At 42.3% G+C, this 25,929-nt stretch overlaps 1 protein-coding gene across 3 annotated transcripts in view; it reads right to left on the bottom strand.

The window, feature by feature from the left end:
• Positions 1 to 25,929, bottom strand: part of LOC139381195 (bifunctional heparan sulfate N-deacetylase/N-sulfotransferase 2-like) — a 200,533-nt gene that overhangs the window by 107,454 nt on the left and 67,150 nt on the right. For all 3 annotated transcript variants that reach the window (XM_071124623.1, XM_071124624.1, XM_071124625.1), the window contains one exon: positions 14,849 to 14,886. The gene's annotated coding sequence lies outside the window, so the exon portion shown is untranslated. The remainder of the gene's footprint in view (positions 1 to 14,848; positions 14,887 to 25,929) is intronic.

Here is a 25,929-nt window from a genome sequence, read left to right as displayed (position 1 = left end):
CCAAACGTTTAGGTCAGTTGTATGCTGCTGCTTTGTTATTTATTAACAGCAAGGGTTGCATTAAATAGGCAGATTTATTTATTTTTATAGATGCATTTGGCAATATTCACTTCATGCACACAAAACATAAACAAAAGCATTCACTGAAATATATATATATACAGTGGGGCAAAAAAACTATTTAGTCAGCCACCAATTGTGCACGTTCTCCCACTTAAAAAGATCAGGCCTGTAATTTTCTTCATAGGTACATTTCAACTATGACAGACAAAATGAGAAAAAAAATCCAGAAAAACACATTGTAGGATTTTTAATGAATTTATTTGCAAATTATGGTGGAAAATAAGTATTTGGTCACCTACAAACAAGCAAGATTTCTGGCTCTCACAGACCTGTAACAACTTCTTTAAGAGGCTCCTCTGTCCTCCACTCGTTACCTGTATTAATGGCACCTGTTTGAACTTGTTATCAGTATAAAAGACACCTGTCCACAACCTGAAACAGTCACACTACAAACTCCACTATGGCCAAGACCGAAGAGCTGTCAAAGGACACCAGAAACAAAATTGTAGACCTGCACCAGGCTGGGAAGACTGCATCTGCAATAGGTAAGCAGCTTGGTTTGAAGAAATCAACTGTGGGAGCAATTATTAGGAAATGGAAGACATACAAGACCACTGATAATCTCCCTCGATCTGGGGCTCCACGCAAGATCTCACCCGTGGGGTCAAAATGATCACAAGAACGGTGAGCAAAACTTCCAGAACCACACGGGGGGACCTAGTGAATGACCTGCAGAGAGCTGGGACCAAAGTAACAAAGCCTACCATCAGTAACACAATACGCCGCCAGGGACTCAAATCCTGCAGTGCCAGACGTGTCCCCCTGCTTAAGCCAGTACATGTCCAGGCCCGTCTGAAGTTTGCTAGAGAGCATTTGGATGATCCAGAAGAAGATTGGGAGAATGTCATATGATCAGATGAAACCAAAATATAACTTTTTGGTAAAAACTCAACTCGTCGTGTTTGGAGGACAAAGAATGCTGAGTTGCATCCAAAGAACACCATACCTACTGTGAAGCATGGGGGTGGAAACATCATGCATCATGCTTTTTTGTTTTTCTGCAAAGGGACCAGGACGACTGATCCGTGTAAAGGAAAGAATGAATGGGGCCATGTATCGTGAGATTTTGAGTGAAAACTTCCTTCCATCAGCAAGGGCATTGGTCCCAAACACACCGCCCGGGCAACGAAGGAGTGGCTTCGTAAGAAGCATTTCAAGATCCTGGAGTGGCCTAGCCAGTCTCCAGATCTCAACCCCATTGAAAATCTTTGGAGGGAGTTGAAAGTCCGTGTTGCCCAGCAACAGCCCCAAAACATCACTGCTCTAGAGGAGATCTGCATGGAGGAATGGGCCAAAATACCAGCAACAGTGTGTGAAAACCTTGTGAAGACATACAGAAAACGTTTGACCTCTGTCATTGCCAACAAAGGGTATATAACAAAGTATTGAGATAAACTTTTGTTATTGACCAAATACTTATTTTCCACCATAATTTGCAAATAAATTCATAAAAAATCCTACAATGTGATTTTCTGGATTTTTTTCCCCTCATTTTGTCTGTCATAGTTGAAGTGTACCTATGATGAAAATTACAGGGCTCTCTCATCTTTTTAAGTGGGAGAACTTGCACAATTGGTGGCTGACTAAATACTTTTTTGCCCCACTGCATCTGTTTATTATACCTGTTGATACAGGGCTCATATGTGAAACTATTCTAACTGAACATTTTCTTTCACAGTGACACTGACTCCGAATTGCAGCCCCCAGGGACAAGGTTTCCATCCCCCACTGAAGCTGGTTCATCAAGCTCCTGCCACAAGTGGTGTTCATCTGCCCAAATGTATTTCTGCAGTCATGGATGTGCCTCAGGGCCAAAAGGGCACAGCATGCAGGTGTCACTGTGTTCTTTGCAAAATTAAGTCCCCCATCACCTGCGCCACATGCTTGGTGACCCTCTGCTTTACAGCAGAAAGAGACCGCTATGGCACCTGGCATCAGCAGCACAATATTGTGTAGAGCTTTGGCAAAGTGGGTGGGGTTATATCCTTTCTGTTTGGCCCTGTCCGGGGGTCTGATCGGATGGGGCCACAGTGTCTCCTGACCCCTCCTGTCTCAGACTCCAGTATTTATGCTGCAGTAGTTTATGTGTCGGGGGGGCTAGGGTCAGTTTGTTATATCTGGAGTACTTCTTCTGCCTTATCCGGTGTCCTGTGTGAATTTAAGTATGCGCTCTCTAATTCTCTCTCTCGGAGGACCTGACCCCTAGGACCATGCGTCAGGACTACCTGGCATGATGACTCCTTGCTGTCCCCAGTCCACCTGGCCTTGCTGCTGTTCCAGTTTCAACTGTTCTGCCTGCGACTATGGAACCCTAAACTGTTCATATTTACTCGAGGTGATGTCCTGTTGCATCCTCTACAACTACTGTGATTATTATTATTTGACCCTGCTGGTCATCTATGAACGTTTGAAAATCTCGGCCATGTTCTGTTATCTCCACCCCTCATAGCCTGGTTCCTCTCTAGGTTTCTTCCTAGGTTTTGGCCTTTCTAGGGAGTTTTTCCAAGCCACCGTGCTTCTACACCTGCATTGCTTGCTGTTTGGGGTTTTAGGCTGGGTTTCTGTACAGCACTTTGAGATATTAGCTGATGTACGAAGGGCTATATAAATACATTTGATTTGATAGAGGACTGAGGGTCTTCCAAATAATGTAAGTGTGTAAATAGTTATCCATGTTACCCATGTTATTTTGTAAATGTATATATTGTTTTCTTCATATTTTTTTCCCCATATTTTTTTCTACATTTTTTGGGGTGGTGTGTTAGAATACTATTTTGGTATTTTGTATATAGTTATTTGTTTAAAAATGTATACCTTCACCAATTTGGCCACTTGGGTACATTTGGGCTACTTGTGTGGGACACCTGGGTGACTTCATGATAAATGCCATGTAGCACACTCATTTTGGAAGTTATCATTCTGAAACTTTGCACAAGTACTGTTGCCCTCTTGTGTTTTTCACTGAAATTGTCCCATCATCCTATCTGAATGATTGTTTTATCTTGTTCATTTTAAAGATGATACAACAATAAAAATAAAAAACAAATGTTTTTTTTCATTGTTTTATCTAAACCAGATCTATTGTGTTATATTCTCCAACATTCAATTCACATTTACACAAACTTCAGAGTGTTTTCTTTCAAATGGTACCAAGAATATACATATCCTTGGTTCTGTGCCTGAGCTACAGGCTGTTAGATTTGGGTATGTCTTCAGGCGGAAATTGAAAAAAGTAGGGGGTAGCTCTGAGGTTAAAAATGCAGTTAAGAAAAATACCAACTATTTTTTTTTTAAATAAAAGTAACAAATATTTAAAGAGCAGCAATAAAATAACAATTGCGAGGCTATATACAGGGGGTACCGGTTAGTCAAGGTAATATATACATGTAGGTAGTATTATTAAAGTGACTATGCATAGATGATAACAGAGAGTAGTAGTAGCAGCAGTGTAAAAGAGGGTGGGGGGTAGAAGTCTGGGTAGCCATATGATTAGCAGATGTCTTATGGCTTGGGTGTAGAAGGTGTTTAGAATCCTGTTGTGCCTAGACTTGGCTCTACGGGACCGCTTGCAGTGCAGTAGCAGAGAGAACAGTCTATGACAGTCTGTGGCTGGAGTCCTTGACCATTTTAAGGGCCTTCCTCTGACACTGCTTTATATATAGGTCCTGGAGGACAGGAAGCTTGGCCCCAGTGATGTACTGGGCCATACGCACTACACTCTGTGGTGCTTTGCGGTCAGAGGCCGAGCAGTTGCCATACCAGGCAGTGATGCAACCCGTCAGGATGCTCTCTGGTGCTGCTGTTGAAGCTTTTGAGGATCTGAGGACCCATGCCAAATCTTTTCGGTCTCCCGAGGGGGAATAGGTTTTGTCGTGCCCTCCTCACGTTTTGTCTTGGTGTGTTTGGACCATGATAGTTTGTTGGTGATGTGGACGCCAAGGAACTTGAAGCTCTCAACCTGCTCCAATACAGCCCTGTCGGTGAGAATGGGGGCGTGCTTGGTCCTCCTTTTCGTGTAGTACACAATCATCTCCTTTGTCTTGATCATGTTGAGGGAGAGGTTGTTGTCCTTGCACCACACGGTCAGGTCTCTGACCTCCTTCCTATAGGCTGTCTCGTCGTTGTTTAGGCCTACCATTGTTGTGTCATGGGCAAACTTAATGATGTTGATGCCTGGCCGTGCAGTCATGAGTGAACAGGGAGTACAGGAGGGGACTGAGCATGCACCCGAGGGGCCCCCGTGTTGAGGATCAGCGTGGCGCATGTGTTGCTACCTACCCTTACCACCCGGGGACGGCCCGTCAGGAAGTCCAGGATCCAGTTGCAAAGGGAGGTGTTTAATCCCAGGGTCCTTAGCTTAGTGATGAGCTTTGAGGGCACTATGGTGTTGAACGCTGAGCTGTAGTTAATGAATAGTGTTCTAACATAGGTGTTCCTTTTGTCCAGGTGTGAAAGGGCAGTGCGGAGTGCAATAGAGATCACATCATCTGTGGATCTGTTTGGACGGTATGAAAATTATAGAGAGTCTAGGGTTTCTGAGATAATGGTGTTGTGAGCCATGACCAGCCTTTCAACGCACTATACGGCAACAGACGTGAGTGCTTCGGGTCTGTAGTCATTTAGGCAGGTTACCTTAGTGTTTTTGGGCAACAGGGACTATGGTGGTCTGCTTGAAACATGTTGTTATAGACTCAGACAGAGAGAGTTTGAAAATGTCAGTGAAGACACTTGTCAGTGTGTTCTCGGAGTACACATCCTGGTAATCCGTCTGGCCCGGCGGCCTTGTGAATGTTGACCTGTTTGAAGGTCTTACTCACATCGGCTACGAAGAGCGTGATCACACAGTCATCTGGAACAGCTGATGCTCTCATGCGTGTTTCAGTGTTACTTGCCCCGAAGCGAGCTGGGAAGTAATTTAGCTTGTCTGGTAGGCTCGTGTCACTTGGCAGCTGTGCTTCCCTTTTTAGTCTGTAATGGTTTGCAAGCCCTTCCACATCCGACGAGCGTCGGAACCGGTGTAGTACGATTCGATCTTAGTCCTGTATTGATGCTTTGCCTGTTTGATGGTTCGTTGGAGGGCATAGCGGGATTTCTTATAAGCTTCCAGGTTTGAGTCCCGCTCCACCCACTTTCACATTTGTCATGGTGTTCAGAGTTTGTTAGAACCAATTTATTGATGTGATCATGATAAACACCACATCTGTCATTTTAGTCCCGTCTGAATCTGTCATGTTCGTCATTTTTACATGGCAGGAGAGTAATAATTCCAGACAGAATAACCTAAGTTTTTTTGGCAAACTCAAGGATCCTCTGATAATACTAGTCCCGTGCGGATCGACATCCCTGTGTTTTTTGAGAGAAATGTCTGATTTGGAAAATTGTTGCTTGGGTTTGCGCAAGAAAACAATAATTGATTGGATAAATGTAGTGCTGCACAGAGGCTACATGTAGGCCATTCATATACAGTGGGGCAAAAAAGTATTTAGTCAGCCACAAATTGTGCAAGTTCTCCCACTTAAAAAGATGAGAGAGGCCTGTACTTTTCATCATAGGTACACTTCAACTATGACAGACAAAATGAGGGGAAAAAATCCAGAAAATCACATTGTAGGATTTTTTATTAATTTATTTGCAAATTATGGTGGAAAATAAGTATTTGGTCAATAACAAAAGTTTATCTCAATACTTTGTTATATACCCTTTGTTGGCAATGACAGAGGTCAAACGTTTTCTGTAAGTCTTCACAAGGTTTTCACACACTGTTGCTGGAATGTTGGCCCATTCCTCCATGCAGATCTCCTCTAGAGCAGTGATATTTTGGGGCTGTTGCTGGGCAACACGGACTTTCAACTCCCTCCAAAGATTTTCTATGGGGTTGAGATCTGGAGACTGGCTAGGCCACTCCAGGACCTTGAAATGCTTCTTACGAAGCCACTCCTTCGTTGCCCAGGCTGTGTGTTTGGGATCATTGTCATGCTGAAAGACCCAGCCACATTTCATCTTCAATGCCCTTGCTATTCCTCCACAATCGCTAAATGAATCGTCCTACAACAATCTCTGTCTCACTTTCCCAATCAATTTATTCTAAAATTGTGTGTACATCTGTATATCTAGATTTAGATTTAGCTTTCCCTGACTTAGTTGCCATAATGATTGATATATAAACAGCTGAATATGCAAAACAACGCTGTGCGTAATATGTGTTTCTCCTTCCGGTATGAAACTTCAATAGCGAATTACTCTCTTTACGCCGGAGCTTACCAAATGGGTTGGTCTTGCAACACAAACATGACCTATTGCCGTTTACCTCACCTCATTGGCTATCTACCCAGCTATATTTCAAGACGATCAGTGGTCAATGGGTTAAAATACAGTCAGTCAACGAAACAGCGGGCAAATCATTGGTGCACAATGATGTCATGACTTGTCTTCAAATCGGTTTCTTTCAGTCAATACGTCCCGTGAAATGACCCATCAGGTTTGATTGTGTTACAAACAAACCAGTTGATTGCAGTGAAACCAAACATGACTGGAAAAGTCACGTTCTGTGTGGGTTATTTACCTGGAATGTGTCGTCGAAAATGGAATGAGACGGAATTCACGACACAAGCGGTTCACAAAATGTTTCGTATTACGCTATAAAAATGGATTTTATCAAACAAAAGATCATTCATTGGGTAACAATGAGCATTGGAATTGCAAACAGACGAAGATCGTCAAAGGTAATCGATTTATTTTAATGCAGTTTGTGAATGTGCTGGTTGAAATAGTTATTTTTTTATGGGGCTCTATGCTCAGATAATCGCATCGTATTCTATCGCAGTAAATCCTTTTCTTAAATCTGACAAAGCAATTGGATTAGCAAAATTCTAGGCTTTCGATACTTGTATTTTCATGAATGTTTAATATGACTATTTATGTAGCGATCACCGTATGTTGTGGAATTTCAGCCCGCTACCGGGTACCGTGCTCAGAAAGGTTAAGGGCTTGTAAGTAAGCATTTCATTGTAAGGTCTACACCGGTTGTATTTGGCACATGTGACAAATAAAATGTGAGGAAATGACAAACAAAAGCTTGTAGTGTCATACCCAAGAAGACTTGATGCTGTAATCGCTGCCAAAAGTGCTTCAACAAAGTACTGAGTAAAGGGTCTGAATACTTATGTAAATGTTATATTTCAGTTTTTTATTTTTAATAGATTTGCAAACATTTCTAAAAACCAGTTTTTGCTTTGTCATTATTGGGTATTGTGTATTGAATGATGAGGAGGGAAAAAAATGTTGTTTTAATCCATTTTAGAATAAGGCTGTATTGTAACAAAATGTGGAAAAAGTCAAGGAGTCTGAATACTTTCCACATGCACTGTAAGATTAGAAAAATAGGCCTAAGTAAGTTACAGTATTAAGACTAAACAGGATGTGCTCTTAGGCCTACAGCTCAATGGTGGTTATACAAGACAGGTATACTAAATCTACTTATGATAATGACATTACTTATGATCATAATAAAAAAATAAAAAAATAATAATAATAATAAAAACAAAGAGAAGGAGATCAAGAAATAGAGCGTTATTATTATTATGACTTTTAAAAATATGACAATTTGGAACAGTGTAAACTAAGTAAATTATGAATAATCACAGAGAGAATGTTCCAAAAAAAGAAAAACAAAGTGTAAAGCTACTAAGTATTCAAAAGGGACTAAGTATTCAAAGGGACTAAGTATTCAAAGGGACTAAGTATTCAAAGGGACTAAGTATTCAAAGGGACTATGTTGCTATATTACAGCAAAGCAAGAATAAAAAAAAGCTGAATTTGTGAAATCGTGTACTTGACATGTTATTGCGTGAGGCTCGGTGCTCACGGAATCAGTAGGCTATTAAACAAACACTAAACAGGCAACAGATGCAGGATCTGTAATCTGTGGATGTATTGATGATTTATAAAGCCAGGCACATTCAACACTTAGGCTATTGATTATAGACCTAATTAAGTTGGGGTTTCCTCTCTCCTCACTGTTAGACAATAAGGAAAGGGCAGCTCATTCTGCTGCTGCCTCTGCCGCATTGTTCTCAACACCAATATGCTGGGTAACTTTGCTATTATGCACATATCAACATGGCCGAGGAAAAGGCACCAATTCAAATGCATACTGATGTGTTTCTGATCCGTGGACAGCAACCACTATCCAATGCAGGGGAAAGCATATTTGCTCTAAAATAATATTAGTGTTGCACAGTTGAAGTCAAAAGTTTACATACACCTTAGCCAAATACATTTAAACTCAGTTTTTCACAATTCCTGACATTTAATCCTGATAAAAATTCTGTCTTAGGTCAGTTAGGATCACCACTTTATTTTAAGAATGTGAAATGTCAGAAAAATAGTAGAGAGAATGATTGATTTCAGCTTTAATTTCTTTCATCACATTCCCAGTGTCCATTTGGAAGACCCATTTGCGACCAAGCTTTAACTTCCTGACTGAAGTCTTGAGATGTTGCTTAAATATATCCACATAATTTTCCTCCCTCCTGCAGCAAAGCACCTCCACAACATGATGCTGCCACCCCCATGCGTCGCGGTTGGGATGGTGTTCTTCGGCTTCCAAGCCTCCCCCTTTTTCCTCCAAACATAACAATGTTCATTATGGCCAAACAGTTCTATTTTTGTTTCATCAGACCAGAGGACATTTCTCAAAAAAAAGTAAGATCTTTGTCCCCATGTGCAGTTGCAAACCGTAGTCATGTCGATATAGTCGGTTATGTCGATATAGGACTCGTTTTACTGCGGATATTGATGCTTTTGAACCTGTTGCCTCTAGAGGTCGACCAATTACGATTTTTCAACGCAGATACCGATTATTGGAGGACCAAAAAAGCCGATTAATCGGCCGATTTGTATTTATTTATTTGTAATAATGACAATTACAACAATACTGAATGAACACTTATTTTAACTTAATATAATACATCAATAAAATCAATTTAGCCTCAAATAAATAATGAAACATGTTCAATTTGGCTTAAATAATGCAAAACCAAAGTGTTGGAGAAGAAAGTAAAAGTGCAATATGTGCCACGTTTAAGTTCCTTGCTCAGAACATGAGAACATATGAAAGTTGGTGGTTCGTTTTAACATGAGTCTTCAATATTCCAAGGTAAGAGGTTTTAGGTTGTAGTTAATATAGTATTTATAGGACTCTCTCTCTCTATACCATTTGTATTTCATTAACCTTTGACTATTGGATGTTCTTATAGGCACTATAGTATTGCCAGTGTAACAGTATAGCTTCCGTCCCTCTCCTCACTCCTCTCTGGGCTCGAACCAGGAACACAACGACAACAGCCACACTCGAAGCAGTATTAACCAGCTCTCCACAAAAGCCACGGCCCTTGCAGAGCAAGGGGAATAACTACTCCAAGTCTCAGAGCAAGTGACGTTTGAAAAGCTATTAGCGCGCACCCCGCTAACGAGCTAGCCATTTCACATCGGTTACACCAGTCATTAGGCTGATAGGCTTGAAGTCATAAACAGCGATGTGCTTGCGAAGAGCTGCTGGCAAAACGCACTAAAGTGCTGTTTGAATGAATGCTTACGAGCCTGCTGCTGCCTACCATCGTTCAGTCAGACTGCTCTATCAAATCATTTTTTATTTTACCTTTATTTAACTAGGCAAGTCAGTTAAGAACAAATTCTTATTTTCAATGACGGCCTAGGAACAGTGAGTTAACTGCCTGTTCAGGGGCAGAACGACAGATTTGTACCTTGTCAGCTCAGGGATTTGAACTTGCAACCTTTCAGTTACTAGTCCAACACTCTAACCACTAGGCTACCCTGCCGCCCCAAATCAGACTTAATTATAACATAACACACAGAAATACGAGCCTTTGGTCATTAATATGGTTGAATCCAGAAACTATCATTTCAAAAACAAAACGTTTATTATTTCAGTGAAATACGGAACCGTTCGGTATTTTATCTAACGGGTGGCATCCCTAAGTCTAAATATTCTTGTTACATTGAACAACCTTCAATGTTACACGTCATAATTATGTAAAATTCTGGCAAATTAGTTTGCAATGAGCCAGGCTACCCAAACTGTTGCATATACCCTGACTCTGCGTGCAATGAATGCAAGAGAAGTGACACAATTTCACCAGGATAATATTGCCTGCTAATCTGGATTTCTTTTATCTAAATATGCAGGTTTAAAAATATATACTTCTGTGTATTGATTTTAATAAAGGCATTGGTGTTTATGGTTAGGTACATTCGTCCAACGATTGTGATTTTTTCGCAAATGCACTTTTGTTAAATCATCCCCCAGGGTTGCATCGATTATATGCAACGCAGGACACGCTAGATAAACTAGTAATATCATCAACCATGTGTAGTTATAATTAGTGATTATGATTGATTGATTGTTTTTTATAAGATAAGTTTAATGCTAGCTAGCAACTTACCTTGGCTTCTACTGCATTCACGTAACAGGCAGTCAGTCTCCTTGTGGAGTGCAACGAGAGGCAGGTGGTTAGAGCGTTGGAATAGTTAACTGTAAGGTTGCAAGATTGGATCCCCCGAGCTGACAAGGAGAAAATCTGTCGTTCTGCCCCTGAACAAGGCAGTTAACTTCTTGGTGACAGGGGGTAGTATTTTCAAGTCCGGATTAAATGCATGCCCAAATTCAACTACCTGCTATTCCTTTCCAGAAGATAAGATATGCCTATTATTAGTCGATTTGGATAGAAAACACTCTGAAGTTTCTAAAACTGTTTGAATCATCGCTGAGTATAACAGAACTTATTTAGCAGGCGAAACCCAGAGGACAAAACATTCAGATTTTCTTTTTTTGAGGTCACTCTCTTTTCAATGGGAATCCAGATTTCTAAGGGACCTTCTTGCAGTTCTTAACACTGGATGTCAACAGTCTTTAGAAATTGGTTGAGGTTATTCCTTTGTGTAATGAAGAAGTACGGCCATCTTGAACGAGGGTCACTTGAAGTGTACTGTTAGATAGAGGCGTGTGACCAGAAAGCATGCTTCAGTTTGTTTTCTTCCTGTATTGAACACAGATCATCCCGTCTTCAATTTTATTGATTATATACGTAAAAAAATACCTAAAGTTGTATTACAAAAGTAGTTTGAAATATTTTGGCAAAGTTTACAGGTAACTTTTGAGATATTTTGTAGTCACGTTGAGCAAGTTGGAACCGGTGTTCTGGATCAAACGTGCCAAATAAATGGACATTGGATATATATCGACGGAATTAAATCGAACAAAAGGACCATTTGTGATGTTTATGGGACATATTGGAGTGCCAACAAAAGAATCTCGTCAGAGGCATGAATTATATTTTTATTTCTGCGTTGTGTCGCGCCTGCAGGGTTGAAATATGGTTTCTCTCTTTGTTTACCATGGTGCTATCTTCAGATAATAGCATCGTTTGCTTTCGCCGAAAAGCCTTTTTGAAATCTGACATGTTGGCTGGATTCACAACAAGTGTAGCTTTAATTTGCTTTCTTGCATGTGTGATTTAATGAGTTAGATTTTTATAGTAATATATTTGAATTTGGCGCTCTGTATTTTCCCTGGCTTTTGGCCAGAGAGGTTAACACACCTCAAATGATGTCAATTAGCCTATCTGAAGCTTCTAAAGCCATGACACCATTTTCGGGAATTTTCCAAGCTGTTTAAAGGCACAGTCAACTTAGTGTATGTAAACTTCTGACCCACTGGAAATGTGATACAGTGAATTATAAGTGAAATAATCTGTCTGTAAACAATTGTTGGAAAAATGACATGTGTCATGCACAAAGAATATGTCCTAACCGACTTGCCAAAACTATAGTTTGTTAACAATACATTTGTGGAGTGGTTGAAAAAAACTGTTTTAATGACTCCAACCTAAGTGTATGTAAACAGCCGACTTCAATTGTATGTAATATAACCATATACAATTTCAGTACCAAATGTCTTAGACTGATGGACTGTGCCAACCCCACGGAATTTACAATGGATCAGTACACTCAGACATGGGCGGATTAGATAGTTGTCCTGTACACCATGATATTATATATTTTTTTGCTAATGCTCGACTAAATCTCGGTCGACCAACAGTCTATCGACTAAAAAAACAATCGACCAGTCAACTAAATGGGGTCAGCCTTAGTGTGTGCTGTACCGTACATCTCTTTCACTAAGTTTTTCCAATTCATAACGTGGCAAGTTTGGAATGAAACAAGGCTCTGCAGATGATTGACACGTTGGCCTGCTCACTGCAACAGAATAAATATAATGAATCATCTGTTTTCCTGTTGTTCTCTCCTCACCCTCCCTTCACCCCACCGATTTCATTTATTTGTCATTGGAAAATCACTCACAGATGCATCACTGCGGGCGATCGGGGCTGGGTGAACATGCCTTTCCCAAACTAACAATGAATTATAGAAACACATTAGTACACCAACGCCAGAAGGAAGGGGGGGAGAGGGAGAGAGAGAAAGCGACAGCACTGCCAGCCGTAGGGGGGTGGTTGATCTAAGAGGCCGAGCTTGTGGGTTGCCAGGGACAGAGAAAGGGGCCTCTTGTTTGGGTACTGTGATCTGAAGGTGGGAGAAGGAGAAGTGACCCAGGGCACCGGCGCTAGAGCAGCAACTGAACTATTATCTGGAGGCTTTAAATTAATCATTCATCATTTGGGAGGAAGGAAGAAGGAATACAAGGAGAATATAGAAAAAGACAGCTGGTGAGAAACCAAAGGTAACACTGAGACATGAATGTGTGACCTTTGTATGTTACGCCACAACATCGAGCAAGGGTGTGCAAGGAGAGTCTTAAGCCCCTTGACCCTGGTCTTTCAGTACAACCGTTGATACAATGAAAACATAGGGTTGGAAGCAAGGAATCATCTGTTTAGGGACTGAAAAGAAAGACTACACTGTACTGTAATTTGGCAGGATCAGGCTCCGTACTAGTATGATGATGAAACTAGGGTTGGGCGACGTCAACCTTTGTCCTGTCATGATTATGTACCCCTAAAATATTGTGATATACGATGATATCACCCCTATTGGGCTGCATATGATGGAGCAGTGACTGTATGATGAGAAACGGGCTGTCTTACCCTAGAGGGCTAGGTTATAGGCCTAGAAGCAGAAAAGGATAATAATTACTTTATCGGTCTCATAAAATGATATAAAAATAAATCATTGTTTTTTTTTCACTCTCTCATAAAGCTGTGATTAAGAATAGCCTAGGCCTAGGTTTAGGCTACAGACTTTTATTCTTGCTCTTTTTGAAAGCCACAACAACTTTGTAGGCTAGAAATAAGCTGCTGTTCATCATTTTTACTTGTCTTGAAGCTTTGATGATAGGGCTAGGAGGACGAGGATAGATTATTGGCCGTTTGGTTTTCAACCTCACATGGAGGGATTACCCGACCCGCATGGATAATTTCTTTCAAAATAAGCTTCAACTTGATTAAACTTGTAATTACATTTTTTTATAAGCCATTGAATGTTCCCTCATTATTAGTCCTCTGGCTACCTTACTTTTTTTTAAAGCGATTCAAATAACTTGGAGATGGAACTCTGTTACATTCATTGTTTGGTTGGGAGAAAGCTATGCATAAAATGATGAAGCATAGCCGTCAGTCATATTCATGGCCTATAAAATGACGAGAGAATGGAATATAGGCTTTTTTAGTTGTTTTTAGTTGTTTACAGCTAGAAACATCGCAAAAATAAAAAAATAAAAAAAGGTTTAAGCTTTTGCCTATTGCCCATGCATCTGAAAGAGAAACAATATTTTCTTACTTTGAATTTTGCACCGCTTTGATGGAATTCTCTGTTCTGTCTGGCCTACATTCCTCTCTTGCGTTCTGTAGGCTATATAAAATATTCATTGAAATAGGCTATAGCAAATAAGAATATTACTCAAAATGGCACTTGTGTGCTGCCCTGTCGTGCGCTGCGAGACACAGCGTCAGTCAAGATCCAATAGGCTTAACCATTGTCTGTTACATCACGATGTTGTCACCATCAAAGATGGCTGTCAATCATCTGCAATTTACAATGCTATCGTACTATCGCCCAACCCTAGATGAAGCCAACCCAAAGACATGAAAAGCTTCCATCCTGCTTGGGTTCAGGCCCATGTTCGACAAAAGTTAGGCCTGAGCAATGGCAGCGGGGGTCCTTTGAGTTCCATGCTGTCGTTTCCCTCCCCAACAAAGCCCCTTCACTGGGATCCAGTTGCCTTCGATATGGGTGGCTTCCCCCTTGCGTCTTTCTGCCGATGTCTGTGTACATGCGTGTGCTGTTTGTCAGTTCACATTTCTGTTTTTGGATGTTAAAATCAGATAAAGATATTCAGGTAGTGGGCGTGTCTAATCCCACTTCAAAATCCAGGTCAAAGTCTGTGTGAGAATGTTCTGTGAGACTGTGTTGCTGTTGATTCAGGTATAGTTGCTATGTGATTCAGTCAATGAGCTATTGTAGGCCAGGTTCCACAAGTGAACCAATCATAGAACCAGCAAATGCAAAGCTCTGTGCTATGTTAAATTCTATCATCCCCTGACACCAACACATTCGCAAAATAACACACATTGGATGTGTGAACGTACACACACACTGTATGAAATCACATACACGCACACAAACACCCACACCCTAAAGAATATACACACAGAACAGCACATCCAGTTGTCTTTGAAGAGCACCTTACCTCAGCGTGAGCAGCAGTCTATGAGGCGAGACAAGGGCCTGCAGAGAAGAGGAGAGAAACGGGATTCATTAATGATCCAAAAATGAACCCCTGCTGTTCACACCTACACTAATATGAGCTGCCCACCTCAGCAAGCGAGCTTAAAATACACATAGTGCTGTGGGGGAGGGGGTGCACACAGCATCTTCACAGCAGTCTCTTCCATTTAAAAAGAGGGAGAAAAGTGTTTCACGGTTGCCCAGTTTGAAAGGCAATATGTCCCTCAGTCCTCCTCACAGCTTGAAGCCCCAGGGTTGTCAAGGACGACAGAGCAAGAGAGATGAGAGACGAAGACAGACAAGCGGGCTCAATAGCATCACATGGTGGTATGATGCTGGAAGAGAGCCCTCACCTTGGCTTGACTAGACCCTGAGTCACCATATCCCTCTCTTTCTACCAGGTGGAATTTGCTTTGTAGTGGGCAGAACCAACTGATCCAAGGGCAGGCCAGAGAGCGAGAGAGGGCTCCCAGTCCAGACCCACAGAAGCAGTCTCTAAATAGTACGTTTTAACTAGCTTCCATGGCACGACATGATAAGAAATATGGATAAATCCTATCCAGTCCTGTCACCTATCTGTGATTATAAAGGAACTGATATTGGAGAGGTGTCCATGTTAGAGATACTGATGAGATTCATTCAGGGTAAGGGGGCAATTTGGTCCACCAGCCACCGTGGCAGGTAGATCTACCAGCCACTACATGTATAATAATTGAGCCATGTTGTGAAGGAGCTGGTCCCAATGCATGAGGTTTTATCTTTACCTTGTCAGCTCAAACAGGACAACATAACAGCGGAGATAACAAACCTTTTCATAAACAAAATATATTTTAGCTGCGAAAATTACACCAACAAAACACAAAAACAAATTAACATGCTTTGTAATGTTTCTAAAACAATACCTAATTTACTTCTTACTAGTAATATATGTGTTATATTGTTTTATTTAAAAAATTGGGACCTGAGTCTTTTAACCAAAATATCACAGACGAGACAAAAATGTTCACCTGCCCCTTAACCTCTCTGGGATATGTGGGACAGTAGCGTCCCACCTCGCCAACAGCCAGTGAAATTGCAGGGCGCCAAATTCAAAACAACAGAAATCCCATAACTACAATTCCTCAAACATACAAGTATTTTACACCATTTGAAAGATACACTTGTTGTAAATCCAGCCAGTGTCCGATTTCAAAAAGGCTTTACGAAGAAAGCACACCAAATGATTATGTTAGGTCAGTACCTAGTCACAGAAAAACACAGCCATTTTTCCAGCCAAAGAGAGGAGTCACAAATAGCAGAAATAGAGATAAAATTAATCACTAACATTTGTCATCTGATGAAGATCATCACTCATATTACTTCATGTTACACAATACATGTATGTTTTGTTTGATAAAGTTCATATTTATATCCAAAAATCTCAGTTTACGTAGGTTCAGGAATTAGGTTAGGTTCAGTAATGTTTTGCTTCCAAAACATCCGGTGATTTTGCAGAGAGCCACATCAATTTATAGAAATACTCATCATAAATGTTGATGAAAATACAAGTGTTATGCATGAAACTTTAGATAAACTTCTCCTTAATGCAACTGCTGTGTCAGATTTCAAAAAAGCTTTACCGAAAAAGCACACCATGCAATAATCTGAGTACAGCGCTCAGACGACAAAACAAGCCATACAGATATCCGCCATGTTGTGGAGTCAACAGAAGTCAGAAATAGCATTATAAATATTCACTTACCTTTGATGATCTTCATCAGAATGCACTCCCAGGAATCCCAGTTCCACAATAAATGTTTGATTTGTTCAATAAAGTCCATCATTTATGTCCAAATACCTCCTTTTTGTTCGCGCGTTTAGTACACAATCCAAACTCACGAGGCGCTGGCAAGTCCAGGCAAAATTTCAGACAAAAAATCATATTACAGTTCGTATAAACATGTCAAACGAAGTATAGAATCAATCTTTAGGATGTTTTTAACATAAATCTTCAATAATGTTCTAACTGGAGAATTCCTTTGAACACAGGTCGCTCTCACATGAGCGCGTGTGATCAGCTCATGGCACTCTGGCAGAGCCCTGACTCATTCAGCTCTCATTCCCCCCTCCTTCACAGTAGAAGCATCAAACAAGGTTCTAAAGACAGTTGACATCTAGCGGAAGCCTTAGGAAGTGCAATATGACCCCATAGACACTGTATATTGGATAGGCTAAGACTTGAAAACCTACAAACCTCAGATTTCCCACTTCCTGGTTGGATTTTTTCTCAGTTTTTTGCCTGCCATATGAGTTCTGGTAAACTCACAGACATCATTCAAACAGTTTTTTATCCAAATCTACTAATAATATGCATATATTAGCAACTGGGCCTGAGTAGCAGGCAGTTTACTCTGGGCACCTAATTCATCCAAGCTACTCAATACTGCCCCCCAGTCCCAAAGAAGTTAAAGGGGAGGTTACCGTGGTAGCGCGACTAGTCATGTTTTTGTGCCTGTGAGATTGAGTCTGACGAGTAGAAGCATAGTCTTCTCTTCCCTAGCAGTTGAAATTCAAACATAGAAAAACAACCTGCCTTGTGATCAAAACCATGTAAATAGCCAACAAACACAAGGGCAAAGTCTCACTTGAGCAGACTTTCTTTTTTCAAGTAAATTAGACCAACTTATATGCCTGTGCACAGCGCTTCTAAAGCACAGCTCCCAGCCAGTGTTGCAGCACTAGGTGGAATAGGCTCAATAAGATTCGTAGTCCTTTGACTTTGTGCAATTAAATTAACCAGCTATGAAACAAAATGGTGGAAATACTTTGAAAACTATAAAATATTTTACTATAAATGTTATCATATTTGACTATTTTCATTCACAAATGCAAGTGAAACACTCGCACTGTGGAGCCCTGTGGCTGGTGAAATAGAAATCTTACCCGCACATGTTCATTTTAGGCCCTGCTGGGGAGACAGTTAGGGGAATGAAGGAGAGGAGCTCACAGTTGAAAGTAGGGTAGTGGTGGAGGGGGTACCAAAGTGGTATGGAGGTAGATGTTGTGCTGTAGCCTGCTACTCAACCTAGTGTGCTCCAGAAAACACTCCTGCTGCATAAATGCATCAAATGTCAAACGTTCGCCGCCCATGATGGAGCGGAATCTGCCCGGGCAGATAAATAATGCACTGCCATCTCCTGCTACCGCTATAAAAGATGAATAACACACCAGTACACAGCTTTACATACACTACATGACCAAAAGTATGTCGACACCTGCTCGTCCAACATCTCATTCCAAAATCATGGGCATTAATATGGAGTTGGTCCCCCCTTTGCTGCTATAACAGCCTCTACTCCTCTGGGAAGGCTTTCAACTAGATGTTGGAACATTGCTGCGGGGACTTGGTTCCATTCAGCCACAAGAGCATTAGTGAGGTGGGGCACCGATTTTGGGCCATTAGGCCTGGCTCGCAGTTTGGCGTTCCAATTCATCCCATAGGTGTTCAATGGGGTTGAGGTCAGGGCTCTTGTGCAGGACAGTCAAGTTATTCCACTCAGATATTGCCAAACAATTTTTGTATGGACCTCGCTTTGTGCACTGGGGCATTGTCATGCTGAAACAGGAAAGGACCTTCCCCAACCTGTTGCCACAAAGTTGGAAGCACAGAATCGTATAAAATGTCATTGTATGCTGTAGCATTGAGATCTCTATTCACTGGAACTAAGGGTCCTAGCCTAGTCCTAGCCCAAACAATAAAAAACAGCCCCAGACCATTATTATCTTCCACCAAACTCGCCAGTTGGCACTATGCATTCTCCTGGCATCCACCAAACCCAGATTCATCCATCGGACTTCCACACGATGAAGAGTTATTCATCACCCCAGAGAACGGTTTCCTGTGCTCCAGAGTCCAATGGCGGCGAGCTTTACACCACTCCAGCCGACGCTTGGCTGCTCGGCCACGGAAACCCATTTCATGAAGCTCCCAACGAACAGTTTGTGTGTTGACGTTGCTTCCAGAGGCAGTTTGGAACTCGGTAGTGAGTGTTGCAACCCAGGACAGGTGATTTGTAAGTGCTACGCGCTTCAGCACTCAGCGTAACCGTTTTGTGGGCTTGTGTGGCCTACCACTTCGCGGCTCTAGCAGGGCAGAAATTTGACGAACTGACTTGTTGGAAAGGTGGCATCACCTTACAGTACCACGTTGAAAGTCACTGAGCTTTTCAGTAAGGCTATTCTACCGGCAATGTTCTATGGAGATTGCATTGCTGTGTGTTCGATTTTATACACCTGTTGGCAACGTGTGTGGCTAAAATAGCCAAATCCACAAATTTGAAGGGGTGTCCACATCATTTGGTACATACAGTGTATGTATTACACATCACAAATGTTCCCGCTAAACTGCGCACGTGCACAGTTGCGCACCTACCCCCCAATATAATATTACTCCTTTGTGATCTGGCTCTGCCTACAACAAAAGCAGACTCAATCTTGCAAAGTTAGATTTGTTTATGTTTGTTGCATTGAAAAGGGGCTGATATAATGTTGATTCGATCACAGAAAAAAAATTGCTCTATGTAGTGCAAACTAATGGGGCGAACTCGATGAAGTTCAATCTCGTGCGTCTCTGGGTGGCCTGCCATTTCGTCTGCGCAGAAGACGCAAGAGATTGAAATTCTCACAACGTTCAAGTTTCTGCTCACTGCTCATTTGCTCAGAGCCCCAAAAAGATTTGAAGGAACATTGCTGACGACCCTCATTTACCCCTGGAACATATTTAGCCACACCCACATCCAGCTCTCTAACCACTTCCCATACAAGGCGGCACACAGGATGACATGTACACACAAACACGATCACACAAACACATGCACACACCCCCGGCACGCACAAACACACACGCACGTGTACAGACACACAAACACCTCCTCTATAGCACTACAACAGACACCGACATCTCACATCACCTTAATAAAGCGGATGAGGGATCATCTCACTGCTGTTGCACGTATCTTGCAGCAGCACCGGCTCAAACAGGGACTGTTGTCATTGTTTACCCACCAAAGTTGCTGCAAATCGTATTCATGGCTTTATGCCGCTCCCATGATGTATACGCCAATTAACGGTGTAGCAGCACAAACACATTCCGCCCGGCTGGGGATGGTGCTGCTAATCCTATTGTCTGCGCCTTTCGCCTCTCCCTCGCTCCCCTCACTCCACTCTGCAGCCATACACCCCATACAGAGGGTGGTGGAGGGGGAGAGAGACACAGGCAGCAGGTAGTACATTAGTACTGATTTAGGAGAGGGATTCTACCTGGGGCCCTCAGGGACAAATTACACAGCAGCCTAATAATCAGACCACACCGCAGGCCAGGGGGATGGAGATGTGGTCATCCTGTATGGGTTGGCGCCCCCCCCCCCCCCCCCTTGGGTTGTGCCGTGGCGGAGGTCTTTGTGGGCTATACTCAGCCTTGTCTCAGGATGGTAAGTTGGTGGTTGAAGATATCCCTCTAGTGGTGTGGGGGCAGTGCTTTGGCAAAGTGGGTGGGGTTATATCCTTCCTGTTTGGCCCTGTCCGGGGGTGTCCTCGGAATGGGCCACAGTGTCTCCTGACCCCTTGTGTCTCAGCCTCCAGTATTTATGCTGCAGTAGTAGTTTATGTGTCGGGAGGCTAGGGTCAGTTTGTTATATCTGGAGTACTTCTCCTGTCCTATTCGGTGTCCTGTGTGAATCTAGGTGTGCGTTCTCTAATTCTCTCCTTCTCTCTTTCTCTCTCTCGGAGGACCTGAGCCCTAGGACCATGCCCCAGGACTACCTGACATGATGACTCCTTGCTGTCCCCAGTCCACCTGGCTGTGCTGCTGCTCCAGTTTCAACTGTTCTGCCTTAATATTATTTGACCATGCTGGTCATTTATGAACATTTGAACATCTTGGCCATGTTCTGTTATAATCTCCACCCGGCACAGCCAGAAGAGGACTGGCCATCCCACATATGCTCTCTCTAATTCTCTCTTTCTTTCTCTCTCTCGGAGGACTCGCCCTAGGACCATGCCCCAGGAATACCTGACATGATGACTCCTTGCTGTCCCCAGTCCACCTGACTGTGCTGCTGCTCCAGTTTCAACTGTTCTGCCTTATTATTATTCGACCATGCTGGTCATTTATGAACATTTGAACATCTTGACCATGTTTTGTTATAATCTCCACCCGGCACAGCCAGAAGAGGACTGGCCACCCCACATAGCCTGGTTCCTCTCTAGGTTTCTTCCTAGGTTTTGGCCTTTCTAGGGAGTTTTTCCTAGCCACCGTGCTTCTACACCTGTATTGCTTGCTGTTTGGGGTTTTAGGCTGGGTTTCTGTACAGCACTTTGAGATATCAGCTGATGTACGAAGGGCTATATAAATAAATTTAATTTGATTTAAGATTCAACACTCTTCCCTAATGGTCTGACAGCCGTCCACTACTTAGCGTGGATTGAATGGCAAACTGTTTACCGACATGGGAGAGTGAGAAGTTAATATTAGCGCAATTAGCATAAGGCTAACAGTTATCTACACCTGTGAGCAGCATTAGCATAGTCATAAACTGGCCACAGCAGAGAGAGTGAGGGAGCTGTTTTCTTTCTTTCTCTGCCCTTTACATTCTATCAGAATCGAGAGGCAGAGGACGTAGAAAAGGTTTACGAGGTGACATCTCTGAGCTGACAGCCAGGCACTCTTCCTCTCATGCTAATGCAGGCACAGAAAACATTATGTACAGCTCCAATGAAAAGAGCCAACGTGAAAAGGTCAGGCCCAATGAGGGGAAATCCATTTGCAGAGTCTGTGAACACACACAGAGCACGCATATTGAGAGAGCAAGCAGAATGAGTTAGCCGCAAATAAACATTGAGCATCGCTATCGTTTTGGCCGAGGCAATTTCTAACAGTGTGATGAAGCACACTATAGATCAGAGTGAAATTGAGTGAGATTGTCAGAGAGAGAAGGGACACAGCAGCACCAAAGCCAGTTTAACGTGATACAAATAACAGTCATTGATCTATAAGTCATTTTGCATGCCGAACAACCCCCAAGAATACCATTAGCCTAATCAAACTGCGCATTGTGCCCAGCTTTTGTGTGCTGACCAACATGAGGTAGGAGGCCTGTTCCTGATCTTGCACATCTTGCATTTAAGCATTTACATGCTAAAATGGCTTGTGTGATATTAAGCTTTATTAGTTAAGTGACAACCTGCGCAATTTGCTAGGTTATTGTTATCTATGCACTGTTGAAAATTGTGTTTTACCGGAGATGTCACTCATCTGGCCATAGCCTACCTGCTGAACGGGACTTTCATTTAAATTGTTAAGTTTCCTCATCAACAATAGTTTTGGTAGTTTTGCTTTAAACAATCAGTGTATATGAAAAAATAGATTTGTTTAATTTGAGCTTTTTTGTCTACTTGTTCTCATGTTGTCTTTTTGGTTTAGTCTCCTTCGCTCCTTCTGTGTTGTGTGCACCTTCCCATTTACTCACACACACACCCAGGGTTTGAAACTGCGACCAAAACAGCCGCATTTGCGACCGTTTGACTTGGCAGTGCGACACATTTTGAATGGGTCGCAAAGGTGCCAGTGAAAAAAAATGTACCAGGTCATGTTATTCAAATCATAAATGTGCAAATGATCAAAAATAAACCAACTTTCTGAAGTGGTAACAATGGCACGGGAATGTCCCTGTCTGTGTGTGTCAGGGCTCAACATAGCCTACAGGGCTCTGGCCTGGGGAGGTTTTGGAGACCCTCTGGGCCAGTGAAAAAAAATATTGTAATGATATTTATTTTTATATAGCCTATATCATAAATGTTTTTAAATGATTGATTCTCGAAGCTGTTCGTTTATTTATTTATTTATTTAGCTGTTCGTTCATTATTTATCAAACGGTCGCACAGCTTTTAAACAGCTGGTTGTTGTATGAGCAGCTTACCAAAGACCGACAGCGGTAGTGTTAGAAAAGCGGTAGGAAAGTTATGATATTTACCAGTAAAAACTAAGGCAAGGATGGGTATGCAAACCAGGTATTGAAAAAGTTCAAAGTCTTAGTTGAATATTTGCAATGTGCAATTCAGTCATCATGGAATAGCCTACCTTGAAAATCTGACATTTCCTCTAGTTGGTCTAATGTTGCACGGTATACTGAAACATTGGTACTTTTTCGAAAGTAGAACATAAAAAAATGGTTCAGTACTAGAATTTGTGTTACTTTAGGTACTTCTGTCAAATGTGTCTCACGGATCATGCCTGTCTATCAACCAACCCCTTATTATAGAGCGCACGTACCTGCTCCACCTTCTCATTGCTAGTAGCCTGCACTGGGAGTCTGGGCTGCAGCATATGTTAGCTCCTCACTCATGCTGCACACACAGAAGTTAACATACTTGAATAATGAGAAATGGCATGTTGGCAGGCTGACCACCTGTTACGCAAGTGCAGCGTCAAAAGGACCTTGTGCCTTCAAAGAGCCAAGGTAAGTTGCTAGCAAGCATTAAACTTATCTCATAAAAAATCTATCATAAGAAATCAATCTTCACATAATCACTCGTTAACTACACATGGTTGATGACATTACTAGGTTAACTAGCTTGTCTTGCGTTGCATACAAAATGGCGCCGGAAGAAATGGAAGCAGTTTTATGGGCGCCCAACCAATTGTGCTATTATGTTTTTTTTCTCGTGTTATTTGTAACTTATTTTGTACATAATGTTTCTGCAACCGTATCTTACAGCAAAAAAGAGCTTCTGGATATCAGGACAGCGATCACTCACCTCAGATTAGGCAAAGATTTTTTCTACAACAAGGAGGACACACAGGACATTCTCCAAACACCCCACAGGACCAACATCCCCGTTACTTGCAAGAGGAAGCGATGCAGGTACAGAGGACAAAGACCAGGAAGCCTCGCCAGGACCCGGAGAAGGTGAGTGGGAAAGCTGCCATTACCGTCAATGCTACTCACCAACGTGCAATCAATGGACAATAAATTAGACGAGGGACAATCACGAATATCCTACCAATGGGACATCAAAAACTGTAATATCCTATGTTTCACGGAATCGTGGCTGAATGATGACATGGATATTCAGCTAGCGGGATACACGCTGCACCGGCAAAATAGAACAGCAATACTCCGGTAAGACGAGGGGGGGGGGGGGGGGGAGGGGTCTGTACATATTTGTAAACAACAGCTGGTGCACGAAATCTAAGGAAGTCTCTAGATTTTGCTGGCCTGAAGTAGAGTATATTGTGATAAATTGCAGGCCACACTACTTTCCTAGAGAGTTTTCAGCTATACTTTTCATGGCTGTTTATTTACCACCACAGACAGATGCTGGCACTAAGACCGCACTCAGTCAGCTGTATAAGGAAAAAAGCAAACAGGAAACCACTCACCCAGAGGCGGCGCTCCTAGTGGCCAGATACTTTAATGCAGGGAAACTAAAATCAGTTCTAACAAATTTCTATCAACATGCTAAATGTGCAACCAGAGGGAAACAAATTCTAGATCACCTGTACTCCACACACAGAGACGCGTACAAAGCTCTCCCTCCATTTGGTAAATCCGACCACAAATCTATCCTCCTGATTCCTGCTTACAAGCAAACATTAAAGCAGGAAGCACCAGTGACTGGGTCTATAAAAAAATGATCAGATGAAGCTAATGCTAAACTACAGGACTGTTTTGCTATCACAGACTGGAACATGTTCCGGGATTCTTCCGATGGCATTGAGGAGTACACCACATCAGTCACTGGCTTTATCAATAAGTGCATCGAGGACATCGTCCACACAGTGACTGTACGTACATACCTCAACCAGAAGCCATGGATTACAGGCAACATTCGCACTGAGCTAAAGGGTAAAGCTGCCGCTTTCAAGTTGCGGGACTCTAACCCGGAAGCTTACAAGAAATCTTGCTATGCCCTGCGACGAACCATCAAAACAGGCAAAGCGTCAATACAGGGCCATAGATTGAATCATACTACCCTGGCTCCGACGCTTGTCTTATGTGGCAGGGCTTGCAAACAATTACAGACTACAAAGGGAAGCACAGAAACAAGCTGCCCAGTGACACTAGCCTACCAGACGAGCTAAATCACTGCTATGGTCACTTTTTGAGGCAAACAACACTGAAACACGCATGAGAGCATCAGCTGTTCTGGACAACTGTGTGATCACGCTCTCCATAGCCGACATGAGTAAGACCTTTAAACAGGTCAACATACACAAGGCTGCGGGGCCAGACGGATTACCAGGACGTGTGCTCCGGGCATGTGCTGACGAACTGGCAGGTGTCTTCACTGACATTTTCAACACGTCTCTGATTGAAACTGTAATACCAACATGGTTGCGTCACTGCCTGGTACAGCAACTGCTCGGCCTCTGACCGCAAGGCACTACAGACGGTAGTGCGTACGGCCCAGTACATCACTGGGGCTAAGCTGCCTGCCATCCAGGTCCTCTACACCAGGCGGTGTTAGAGAAAGGCCCTAAAAATTGTCAAAGACCCCAGCCACCCCAGTCATAGACTGTTCTCTCTACTACCGCATGGTAAGCGGTACTGGAGTGCCAAGTCTAGGACAAAAAGGCTTCAACAGTTTTTACCCCATAAGACCCCTGAACAGGTAATCAAATGGCTACCCGGACTATTTGCATTGTGTGCCCCCCAACCCCTCTTTTTACGCTGCTGCTACTCTCGGTTTATCATATATGCATAGTCACTTTAACTATACATTCATGTACATACTACCTCAATTGGGCCGACCAACCAGTGCTCCCGCACATTGGCTAACCGGACTATCTGCATTGTATTTTTTAAACCTGCATATTTAGTTAAAATAAATGCATGTTAGCAGACAATATTAACTATGGAAATTGTGTCACTTCTCTTGCATTCAGTGCAAGCAGAGTCAGGGAATATGTAAAAGTTTTGGCCGCCTGGAGAAATAGTCGACACGTCATAATTCCTATAATAACTACAACCTAAAACTTCTTAATAACTGAAGAAGAACAGGGAA

The sequence above is a fragment of the Oncorhynchus clarkii genome, chromosome 23 (assembly GCF_045791955.1).
Source record: "Oncorhynchus clarkii lewisi isolate Uvic-CL-2024 chromosome 23, UVic_Ocla_1.0, whole genome shotgun sequence".
NCBI lineage: Eukaryota > Metazoa > Chordata > Actinopteri > Salmoniformes > Salmonidae > Oncorhynchus > Oncorhynchus clarkii.
This window is presented reverse-complemented; position numbering and strand designations above follow the sequence as displayed.